General features: G+C 23.3%; 1 protein-coding gene across 1 annotated transcript in view; it reads left to right on the top strand.

Annotated features, from left to right (window-relative positions):
- Positions 1-13,094, top strand: part of LOC6048017 (WSCD family member AAEL009094) — an 81,493-nt gene that overhangs the window by 59,472 nt on the left and 8,927 nt on the right. The window lies entirely within an intron of this gene.

The raw sequence follows: 13,094 nt of genomic DNA, 5'->3' as shown, positions 1-13,094 counted from the left end.
ATCAAAACTGGAGCATGTACACCTTAACCAAATAAGCTCAAATTTTCAGGCTAGCTTTTGGGATTATTATTAAAAGTGCTTTAAAATTCCGGTCAAAACCACTTTTATATTTTTTAGATGTCCGTGAACCACGCTTCTCATCATGATGGAAAGACCTTTGACCTGACTGACAGCCACATCAAAAATTATGATTACAAGAAAATGGAAAGTTTTGGAAAACGTAAAATAAGCTTTTACAATTCCGTCGTGAAACTACTTACTTTCCTGTCGTTCTTGAACGACGAAAGAGCCTACTTTTCTGTACCAAAATAACAGAATCGAATAGCAACACTTTTCAAAATAAATGCTGAAAAGTTCTACTTTTCAGCACTCAAAAAATTTGCTGGTTTGAAACTCATATTTTTAGTCATGAAAATGTTTAGTTTTTGAAACTGTACTTTGTAAATTGTGTAAATTGTAGTATTTTATAAGAAAAAAATTAACCTAGTGATTTTAGCTACACTTTAATTTTTTTAAAATGAACAACAAAAATAGTGCATACACGGAGAAAAAAGAGTTTTTGAAAAACGTACCATTTAATTTGAACACCTTGTCCGTGGTTCCCATTTTCATGAACGCTTGTTCACAATTTTCGGAACTCTTTTCTACGTTTAGCTTTCCAAATTTTAAGCATTTAGGTGCTCTAAAAATTTCGGTAACTATTCAGACTGTAGTCCCGAAGCATACTGGTTCAAACATCGGTTGCCGGTTGCGGTTGCGTTGTCCGAATAATCCGGCTTAACACTCACACGGGATATACCTTGAGAGTTTATTGATTTAAAACACCTTGACAATCGTCACTCCAAATTTCAGCCAATTATACAAGTTTTAGAAAGACCAATGAACAGTCGAGAAATTGTACCATTAACAAGAAATTAACATTTGTTTGCGCATGCAAAAGGTTCAGATTGTAGATTTGTATCAGTTCAGTTAGATCTAGTACTACAGAATAATTCTAAGCATCTCCAAGTGAGTTCTGGCATTGTTAAAGAATTTCCGTCTCGGGTCATCGCCACAAAGTCGCACAACCAAACGTCCCGTCGCTGGAAATAGCGAAATTTCCTGCCGCACTTCTTCAACCCGAGTCAACCGAGGTAAACAAACTCAATTTTACAACCGATTAGCCAACTTCGATTCCCAAGCGATCCAGGATTTCCTGGATCCGGTTTGAAGGACCATTTGGAGATGATTAGAATTATTCTGTACTCAGAAAAAAAATGGTAATATTCATCAGGAAATGATGACAGATTCTGTGGCAAAAAAATGAATAATTTTACCCCAGAAAATGATGAATTTTCATCAATTTTTGATGAATATTCATCACGTTCACATTTTTACACATTTTTTATGTAATATTACTCAAAAAAAGAGGTAATATTCAACCTACCAAATTTTCAACATTCCAAAACTCAACTTTTTCTGTGTATTCAAAAGGATTTGCTGACTTTATTCGATGGAGACGCATGGTTTTCAACTTCCAAAAATTACACAGCGTAACAAAATATTTTTTTATTTTTGGCAGCACGAAAAAAATGCTCCTCTAGGGATCGGCTTCCTGAACAAAATGCAACCTGGCGCATATTTTTATTGTTATCCTAACTCGAGATATTCAATGCAGAAGTTTTGCATATGAATCACCCCGTCGGAATATATTTTTAATTTTGTTTTCTGTAACTTCTGATCAATTAGGTCTTTTGGACGCTTCCGGTGTCATTCGACGGTAAATTGTTAGAAAAACTCAAGATTTGGTCCCATTGGCCGGTTCCTGTAACCGGTTCCGGAGGAAATGGAATATTGACTAAAACTGTGAAAAACTTCAAAATTTGAAGTTTTTGCTCTTATTGCGAAGTGAACGCACTATAGCATGAAACAATCCATACAAACTAAAAATGTTGGTCCCAGCATGTTTGAAGGTGTTTAATTGAAAAGGTGGCCATTGAGAACCGGTTCCGGTCAATCCGGATCCGGAAACCCGGAAAAAATTAAGCAATATTTTCACAATTCCAATGTGTCAGACAGATATAAATAAAAGTGTTGTTGAAGCATTCTTTGCTACTTCATATTCATATTACCACAAAAACATGGCCAAGTGGCCAACGGGAACCTGCTCTGAATGTTCCGGATCATGGAACCAGTGGACACTTGACATTTTTTAATTTTAAAGGCAGATTTTTATTAAGAAATTTTCAAGGTTTCTGGAAAAATATGAATTAATCCGAAATCAGAATCAGAAATGTGGCCAAGTGGCCAACGGGAACTCGTTCTGAATATTCCAGATCAGAGAACCAATGGTCACTTGATATGTGTATTAATTTAAAATAGCATAATTTAATTAGGAAATTTTCTAGTTTTCTAGAAAATCAGAATCAGAAATATGGCCAGGTAACCAACAGGAACCCGTTTTAAATGTTCTGGATTAGGGAACCAGTGAACATTTGAAGTTTTTATCAAGTTTTCAAAAAATATTTAGATTAATTAAATTTAAAAATTCCTGTAAAAATTAAGAACATATTCGATATCAGAATTAGAAATATTGCCAAGTGGCCTACGGGAACTCGTTCTGAATGTTTCGGATCATGTTACCAGAGGAAACTTGAATTTTTAATTTATTTTAAAATTGCATATTTTAATTAATGAAATTTTAAATCCCTAAAATCTGAATGTATTTAAAATAAGAAATAAAAATGTTGCCAAGTCGGCCTGACTGTTCCGGATCAGGGAGCCAGTGGTCACTTGGCATATTTTAATTAGGAATTTTCTAGATTTCTAGAAAAATCTGAATTAATTTGAAATCAGAATTGAAAATGTTGTCAAGTGGCCAACGAGAACCTGTTCTGACTGGTCACAATTTTTATTAATTTAAAAAATATATATTTATTTTACTGATTTTTTTAAAGTTTTGGAAAAATCACAGTTTATTTAAAATCAGATTTGAACATATAGCCAAGTGGCCAACGGAAACCCATTCTAAATGTTCCGGTTCTGGGAACCAGTGGTTATTTTTAAATGTTTATTAATTAAAAAGCATATTTTAATAAGGAAATTTTCTAGTTGTCTAGAAAATCTGAATTTATTCAAAATCAGAATCAGACATGTGGCCAGGAACCCGCTTTAAATAATCCGGATTAGGGAACCAGTGAACATTTGAAGTTTTTAACAAGTTTTCAAAAAACATATTTAGATTAATTAAATTTAAAAATTCCTGTAAAAATTAAGAACATATTCGATATCAGAATTAGAAATATTGCCAAGTGGCCTACGGGAACTCGTTCTGAATGTTTCGGATCATGTTACCAGAGGAAACTTGAATTTTAATTAATTTTAAAAACTTTACTTTTTTGTTTATTTTATAAAGCATATTTTCATTAAGATTTTTTTAGATTTCTAGAAAAATCTAAATTTATTTGAAATCAGCATTAGAAATGTTGCCAAGTGGCCAAGTGACTGATCACAATTTTTATTAATTTAAAAATATAGTGGTTTATTTGAAATCAGAATAAGAAATGTTTCCAAATGGCCAACGGGAACCCGTTCAGAATGTTCCGGATCAGGGAACCAGTGGTCACTTGAAATGTTTATTAATTTAGAAAAAGCATATATTAATTAAGAAATTTTCTAGTTTTCTAGAAAATCAGAATTAATTCAAAATCAGAATCAGAAATGTGGCCAGGTGACAAACAGTAACCCGTTTTAATTGATCCGGATTAGGAACAAGTGAATATTTGAAATTTTTATCAGGTTTTCAAAATCATATTTTGATTAATCAAATTTTAAAATTCCTGTAAAAATTCAGAATTTATTTAAAATCAGAATTAAATATGTTGCTAAGTGGTCAACTGGAACCCGTTCAGACTGATCCGGATCAGGGAAACAGAAGACACTTGATTTTTTTTTATTAATATTAATGAAGCATATTTCAATAAATGACATTCAAAAATTCCACTTATAATCTTAAAATTTTTATATTCCTTTAAAAATTCAGAACATATTTGAAATCAGAATTAGGCAAGTGGCCGACGGAATCCGTTCTGAATGATTTGGATCAGGGAACCAGTGTTCACTTGACTTTTGTTTTATTTTATAAAGCATATTCTAATTATGAAATTTTCTAGATTTCTAGAAAAATCTAAATTTATTTGAAATCAGAATTGAAAATGTTGTCAGGTGACCAACGAGAACCTGTTCTGACTAGTCACAATTTTAATTAATTAAAAATATATTTATTTTGCTGATTTTTTTAATTTTTGGAAAAAATCACAGTTAATTTGAAATCAGAATTAAAAATATTTCCAAGTAGCCAACGGGAACCCGTTCTGAAAGTTCCGGATCAGGGAACCAGTGGTCACTTGAAGTGTTTATTGATTAAAAAAAAGCATATTTTAATTAAAAAATTTTCAAGTTTTTAGAAAATCAGAATTAATTCAAAATCAGAATCAGAAATGTGGCCAGGTGACCAACAGGAACCCGCTTTTAATAATCCGGATTAGGGAACCAGAGAACATTTGAAATTTTTATCATGTTTTCAAAAACATATTTTGATAAATGAAATTTTAAAATTCCTTTAAAAATTCAGAATTTACTTGAAATCAGAATTAGATGTTGGTACAACGGGAATCCGTTCTGACTGTTCCGGATTGTAATATCTCAAACGTTCGACAGTGCGAGGCGTAAGAACCGCGGGGAAACCTGCAGGGACTTTCTTTGCATTAAGAGCTATCCAAGGTGTGGTAGACTGCGAGGAGCAGTAACCAGCTCGGAGCTCGAAATAAAGTAGACAAGTCGCCTTGATGTTCCAGCCGAAAAGACTCCTCTTGTTTATTTGAACTCGGGTATTTATACTAGTCAAATTTGTTGCATCACATGTAATTTGAGTGGTGACACTTACGTGCTACAGTATAGACTTCTGGAGTTGGCTTGTACTGGGTTGAAACCTTGCGCTGGCTCAGCAGGAGTCAGCGTCCCGGCCAATTGTCGATGAACCGAAATATGGTTCGAAAAGGCTATACGCAAGCATCAGCAATTATGCTTGCGCCAAGTGGTTCTAACTGTGTGTGGGCTCTACAGCCAGGCAGGGTTTGTGTTTTGAAAGACAAAACCTGGTCTTGTTGTGCGAGGTCCGCATGGTAATAAAATGGAAATTAAGTGTGAATGGGTATGTTGGGAATGCAGTGGTGTTCAGACTATTACAGGATCAAGAAACCAGTGGACATCGCAGGGTTGTTACGGGAAAGTCGAAAGAAAATCCGCGCCAAATCCGCGCTGACCGAAACCTCAATCCGCGCGAAATTCACGCCATATAAAAAAATCGCGACAAACATTCAAGAAACATAATTTCCAAAGAAAACCTAATTAAGAAAGTATTTGATAAAAAAATTAAACTCGTTTTATGTTTGAAGGAATGATAGCAAAAATCCTTTTAAAAATACCTAAAGAGACATCAAGAAAAGTGTCACCAAAAATTATTTTTGCAAATCAGAAAGACACTACAATAATTTGACTAATATAAATGAAATAGAAAATTATAAACCAATATAAACAAAATTTAAAAATCTAATAAATGAAATTTAACTTCAAAATATAAGTTTAAAACCAAAATCTAAAATTTTAATATAATTGAATTTTAGATTTAGAAATTCTAAACATTCAAAATCTTTAAATTTTAATACAGATTGTATTCCATATTCCACACTTAATTTCGAATAATTCCGAAACAAATTGCATTTCCAATATTTGACATATTTTCTTCCAAAAATTAAAGATTTTAAGATTTTAAGAATTTAAGAATTTAAGAATTTAAGAATTTAAGAATTTAAGAATTTAAGAATTTAAGAATTTAAGAATTTAAGAATTTAAGAATTTAAGAATTAAGAATTTAAGAATTTAAGAATTAAGAATTTAAGAATTTAAGAATTTAAGAATTTAAGAATTTAAGAATTTAAGAATTTAAGAATTTAGAATTTAAGAATTTAAGAATTTAAGAATTTAAGAATTTAAGAATTTAAGAATTTAAGAATTTAAGAATTTAAGAATTTAAGAATTTAAGAATTTAAGAATTTAAGAATTTAAGAATTTAAGAATTTAAGAATTTAAGAATTTAAGAATTTAAGAATTTAAGAATTTAAGAATTTAAGAATTTAAGAATTTAAGAATTTAAGAATTTAAGAATTTAAGAATTTAAGAATTTAAGAATTTAAGAATTTAAGAATTTAAGAATTTAAGAATTTAAGAATTTAAGAATTTAAGAATTTAAGAATTTAAGAATTTAAGAATTTAAGAATTTAAGAATTTAAGAATTTAAGAATTTAAGAATTTAAGAATTTAAGAATTTAAGAATTTAAGAATTTAAGAATTTAAGAATTTAAGAATTTAAATTTAAGAATTTAAGAATTTAAGAATTTAAGAATTTAAGAATTTAAGAATTTAAGAATTTAAGAATTTAAGAATTTAAGAATTTAAGAATTTAAGAATTTAAGAATTTAAGAATTTAAGAATTTAAGAATTTAAGAATTTAAGAATTTAAGAATTTAAGAATTTAAGAATTTAAGAATTAAGAATTTAAGAATTTAAGAATTTAAGAATTTAAGAATTTAAGAATTTAAGAATTTAAGAATTTAAGAATTTAAGAATTTAAGAATTTAAGAATTTAAGAATTTAAGAATTTAAGAATTTAAGAATTTAAGAATTTAAGAATTTAAGAATTTAAGAATTTAAGAATTTAAGAATTTAAGAATTTAAAATTTAAGAATTTAAGAATTTAAGAATTTAAGAATTTAAGAATTTAAGAATTTAAGAATTTAAGAATTTAAGAATTTAAGAATTTAAGAATTTAAGAATTTAAATTTAGAATTTAAGAATTAGAATTTAAGAATTTAAGAATTTAAGAATTTAAGAATTAAGAATTTAAGAATTTAAGAATTTAAGAATTTAAGAATTTAAGAATTTAAGAATTTAAGAATTTAAGAATTAAGAATTTAAGAATTTAAGAATTTAAGAATTTAAGAATTAAGAATTTAAGAATTTAAGAATTTAAGAATTTAAGAATTTAAGAATTTAAGAATTTAAGAATTTAAGAATTTAAGAATTTAAGAATTTAAGAATTTAAGAATTTAAGAATTTAAGAATTTAAGAATTTAAGAATTTAAGAATTTAAATTTAAGAATTTAAGAATTTAAGAATTTAAGAATTTAAGAATTTAAGAATTTAAGAATTTAAGAATTAAGAATTTAAGAATTTAAGAATTAAGAATTTAAGAATTTAAGAATTTAAGAATTTAAATTTAAGAATTAAGAATTTAAGAATTTAAGAATTTAAGAATTTAAGAATTTAAGAATTTAAGAATTTAAGAATTTAAGAATTTAAGAATTTAGAATTTAAGAATTTAAGAATTTAAGAATTTAAGAATTTAAGAATTTAAGAATTTAAGAATTTAAGAATTTAAGAATTTAAGAATTTAAGAATTTAAGAATTTAAGAATTTAAGAATTTAAGAATTTAAGAATTTAAGAATTTAAGAATTTAAGAATTTAAGAATTTAAGAATTTAAAATTTAAGAATTTAAGAATTTAAGAATTTAAGAATTTAAGAATTTAAGAATTTAAGAATTTAAGAATTTAAGAATTCAAGAATTTAAGAATTTAAGAATTTAAGAATTTAAGAATTTAAGAATTTAAGAATTTAAGAATTTAAGAATTTAAGAATTTAAGAATTTAAGAATTTAAGAATTTAAGAATTTTAGAATTTAAGAATTTAAGAATTTAGAATTTAAGAATTTAAGAATTTAAGAATTTAAGAATTTAAGAATTTAAGAATTTAAGAATTTAAGAATTTAAGAATTTAATTTAAGAATTTAAGAATTTAAGAATTTAAGAATTTAAGAATTTAAGAATTTAAGAATTTAAGAATTTAAGAATTTAAGAATTTAAGAATTTAAGAATTTAAGAATTTAAGAATTTAAGAATTTAAGAATTTAAGAATTTAAGAATTTAAGAATTTAAGAATTTAAGAATTTAAGAATTTAGAATTTAAGAATTTAAGAATTTAAGAATTTAAGAATTTAAGAATTTAAGAATTTAAGAATTTAAGAATTTAAGAATTTAAGAATTTAAGAATTTAAGAATTTAAGAATTAAGAATTTAAGAATTTAAGAATTTAAGAATTTAAGAATTTAAGAATTTAAGAATTTAAGAATTTAAGAATTTAAGAATTTAAGAATTTAAGAATTTAAGAATTTAAGAATTTAAGAATTTAAGAATTTAAGAATTTAAGAATTTAAGAATTTAAGAATTTAAGAATTTAAGAATTTAAGAATTTAAGAATTTAAGAATTTAAGAATTTAAGAATTTAAGAATTTAAGAATTTAAGAATTTAAGAATTTAAGAATTTAAGAATTTAAGAATTTAAGAATTTAAGAATTTAAGAATTTAAGAATTTAAGAATTTAAGAATTTAAGAATTTAAGAATTTAAGAATTTAAGAATTTAAGAATTTAAGAATTTAAGAATTTAAGAATTTAAGAATTTAAGAATTTAAGAATTTAAGAATTTAAGAATTTAAGAATTTAAGAATTTAAGAATTTAAGAATTTAAGAATTTAAGAATTTAAGAATTTAAGAATTTAAGAATTTAAGAATTTAAGAATTTAAGAATTTAAAGAATTTAAGAATTTAAGAATTTAAGAATTTAAGAATTTAAGAATTTAAGAATTTAAGAATTTAAGAATTTAAGAATTTAAGAATTTAAGAATTTAAGAATTTAAGAATTTAAGAATTTAAGAATTTTAAATTTTAGAATTTAAGAATTTTAAATTTTTAAATTTTAAAATTTAAGAATTTAAGAATTTAAGAATAAGAATTTAAGAATTAAGAATTTAAAATTTAAGAATTTAAGAATTAAGAATTTAAGAATTTAAGAATTTAAGAATTTAAGAATTTAAGAATTTAGAATTTAAGAATTTAAGAATTTAAGAATTTAAGAATTTAAGAATTTAAGAATTTAAGAATTTAAGAATTTAAGAATTTAAGAATTTAAGAATTTAAGAATTTAAGAATTTAAGAATTTAAGAATTTAAGAATTTAAGAATTTAAGAATTTAAGAATTTAAGAATTTAAGAATTTAAGAATTTAAGAATTTAAGAATTTAAGAATTTAAGAATTTAGAATTTAAGAATTTAAGAATTTAAGAATTTAATTTAAGAATTTAAGAATTTAAGAATTTAAGAATTTAAGAATTTAAGAATTTAAGAATTTAAGAATTTAAAATTTAAGAATTTAAGAATTTAAGAATTTAAGAATTTAAGAATTTAAGAATTTAAGAATTTAAGAATTTAAGAATTTGAATTTAAGAATTTAAATTTAAGAATTTAAGAATTTAAGAATTTAAGAATTTAAGAATTTAAGAATTTAAGAATTTAAGAATTTAAGAATTTAAGAATTTAAGAATTTAAGAATTTAAGAATTTAAGAATTTAAGAATTTAAGAATTTAAGAATTTAAGAATTTAAGAATTTAAGAATTTAAGAATTTAAGAATTTAAGAATTTAAGAATTTAAGAATTTAAGAATTTAAGAATTTAAGAATTTAAGAATTTAAGAATTTAAGAATTTAAGAATTTAAGAATTTTTAGAATTTTTAGAATTTTTAGAATTTTTAGAATTTTTAGAATTTTTAGAATTTAAGAATTTTTAGAATTTAAGAATTTAAGAATTTAAGAATTTAAGAATTTAAGAATTTAAGAATTTAAGAATTTAAGAATTTAAGAACTTAAGAATTTAAGAATTTAAGAATTTAAGAATTAAGAATTTAAGAATTTAAGAATTTAAGAATTTAAGAATTTAAGAATTTAAGAATTTAAGAATTTAAGAATTAAGAATTTAAGAATTTAAGAATTTAAGAATTTAAGAATTTAAGAATTTAAGAATTTAATTTAAGAATTTAAGAATTTAAGAATTCAAGAATTTAAGAATTTAAGAATTTTAAGAATTTAAGAATTTAAGAATTTAAGAATTTTAATCAAGAATTTAAGAATTTAAGAATTTAAGAATTTAAGAATTTAAAATTTAAGAATTTGAATAAGAATTAAATTTAAGAATTTAAGAATTTAAGAATTAAGAATTTAAGAATTAAGAATTTAAGAAAACTCAATTTAAAATTTTAAATTCAAGAATTTAAGAATTTTAGAATTTAAGAATAAGTTTAAGAATTTAAGAATTTAGAATTTAAGAATTTAAGAATTTAAGAATTTAAGAATTTAAGAATTAAGAATTTAATTTAAGAATTTAAGAATTTAAGAATTTAAGAATTTAAGAATTTAAGAATTTAAGAATTTAAGAATTTAAGAATTTAAGAATTTAGAATTTAAGAATTTAAGAATTTAAGAATTTAAGAATTTAAGAATTTAAGAATTTAAGAATTTAAATTTAAGAATTTAAGAATTTAAGAATTTTAAGAATTTAAGAATTTACATTTAAGAATTTAAGAATTTAAGAATTTAAGAATTTAAGAATTTAAGAATTTAGAATTTAAGAATTTAAGAATTTAAGAATTTAAGAATTTAAGAATTAAGAATTTAAGAATTTAAGAATTTAAGAATTTAAGAATTAAGAATTAAGAATTTAAGAATTTAAGAAATTAAGAATTTAAGAATTTAAGAATTTAAGAATTTAAGAATTTAAGAATTTAAGAATTTAAGAATTTAAGAATTTAAGAATTTAAGAATTTAAGAATTTAAGAATTTAAGAATTTAAGAATTTAAGAATTTAAGAATTTAAGAATTTAGAATTTAAGAATTTAAGAATTTAAGAATTTAAGAATTTAAGAATTTAAGAATTTAAATTTAAGAATTTAAGAATTTAAGAATTTAAGAATTTAAGAATTTAAGAATTTAAGAATTTAAGAATTTAAGAATTTAAGAATTTAAGAATTTAAGAATTTAGAATTTAAGAATTTAAGAATTAAGAATTTAAGAATTTAAGAATTTAAGAATTTAAGAATTTAAGAATTTAAGAATTTAAAATTTAAGAATTTAAGAATTTAAGAATTTAAGAATTTAAGAATTTAAGAATTTAAGAATTTAAGAATTTAAGTAGAATTTAAATTTAAAATTTAAGAATTTAAGAATTTAAGAATTTAAGAATTTAAGAATAAGAATTTAAAAATTTAAGAATTTAAGAATTTAAGAATTTAAGAATTTAAGAATTTAAGAATTTAAGAATTTAAGAATTTAAGAATTTAAGAATTTAAGAATTTAAGAATTTAAGAATTTAAGAATTTAAGAATTTAAGAATTGAAGAATTTAAGAATTTAAGAATTTAAGAATTTAAGAATTTAAGAATTTAAGAATTTAAGAATTTAAGAATTTAAGAATTTAAGAATTTAAGAATTTAAGTATTTAAGAATTTAAGAATTTAAGAAAAATGTTTAAATTTAGAAAAAAAAACATTACTCAAAACTCAAAAGAAATTACATATTCAGAGGCAGACATATTAAGAAATGAGTTAAGTGTAGTACTAATTTTATTTGAGAAATTCTCAACCATACATTTAAAAAAATAATCTCTACATAATCTTCATCTTAATTTTTCGACGGTTCGTATTAAGAAAATACAAACATTTTCAGAAAAAAAATCTATTAATGAGAAATTTACATTGCAATCAATAGAAAAAAACAAATTCGCGTAATTCTTGATAATATTTTTCATAATATCTTGAAAGTAATTCTATATATTAAATTAATAAACATTGTGACCAGTTAGAACAGGATCTCGTTGGCTACTTAGCAACATTTTTAATTCTGATTTCGAATATGTTCTGAATTTTAACAGGAATTTTAAAATTTCATTAATCAAAATATGTTTTTTTGAAAACTTGATAGTAATTTCAGATGATAACTGGTTCCCCAATCCAGAAGATTTAAAACGGGTTCCTGTTGGTCACCTGGCCACATTTATGATTCTGATTTCAAATAAATTGTGATTTTTTTGCAAAAATTAATAAAAAAAAAATCAGTTTTTTTTAAATTTATAAAAAATGTGACCAGTCAGAACAGGTTTTCGTTGGCCCCTTGACAACATTTATATTTCTAATTTTAAATAAATTTAGATTTTCCAGCAATTAAAAAAAAATAAAATATGCTTTATTAAAATTAATAAAAAAAAACAAATGTTCTGGGACTGGTTCCCTAATCCAGAACATTTAATACGGGTTTTTTTTTGATCACCTGGCCACATTTCTGATTCTGATTTTGAATAAATTCAGATTTTTCTAGACAACTAGAAAATTTCCTTATTAAAATATGCTTTTTTTAATTAATAAACATTTCAAGTAACCACTGGTTCCTGAACCGGAACATTCAGAATGGGTTTCCGTTGGCCACTTGGCTATATTTTCAAATCTGATTTTAAATAAACTGTGATTTTTTCCAAATCTTTAAAAAAATCAGTAAAATAAATATATATTTTTAAATTAATAAAAATTGTGACCAGTCAGAACAGGTTCTCGTTGGCCACTTGACAACATTTTCAATTCTGATTTCAAATAAATTCAGATTTTCTAGAAATCTAGAAAATTCCTAATTAAAATATGCCAAGTGACCACTGGCTCCCTGATCCGGAACAGTCGGCCTCTTGGCAACATTTTTATTTCTTATTTTAAATACATTCAGATTTTTCCAGGGATTTAAAATTTCATTAATTAAAATATGCAATTTTAAAATAAATTAAAAATTCAAGTTTCCTCTGGTAACATGATCCGAAACATTCAGAACGAGTTCCCGTAGGCCACTTGGCAATATTTCTAATTCTGATATCGAATATGTTCTTAATTTTACAGGAATTTTTAAATTTAATTAATCTAAATATGTTTTTTGAAAACTTGATAAAAACTTCAAATGTTCACTGGTTCCCTAATCCAGATTATTTAAAGCGGGTTCCTGGCCACATTTCTGATTCTGATTTTTCTAGAAAACTAGAAAATTTCCTAATTAAATTATGCTATTTTAAATTAATACACATATCAAGTGACCATTGGTTCTCTGATCTGGAATATTCAGAACGAGTTCCCGTTGG

Source organism: Culex quinquefasciatus, chromosome 3 (assembly GCF_015732765.1).
Source record: "Culex quinquefasciatus strain JHB chromosome 3, VPISU_Cqui_1.0_pri_paternal, whole genome shotgun sequence".
Lineage (NCBI taxonomy): Eukaryota > Metazoa > Arthropoda > Insecta > Diptera > Culicidae > Culex > Culex quinquefasciatus.
The sequence above is the reverse complement of the archived record's forward strand: the minus strand, read 5'-3'. Positions and strand labels throughout refer to the sequence as shown.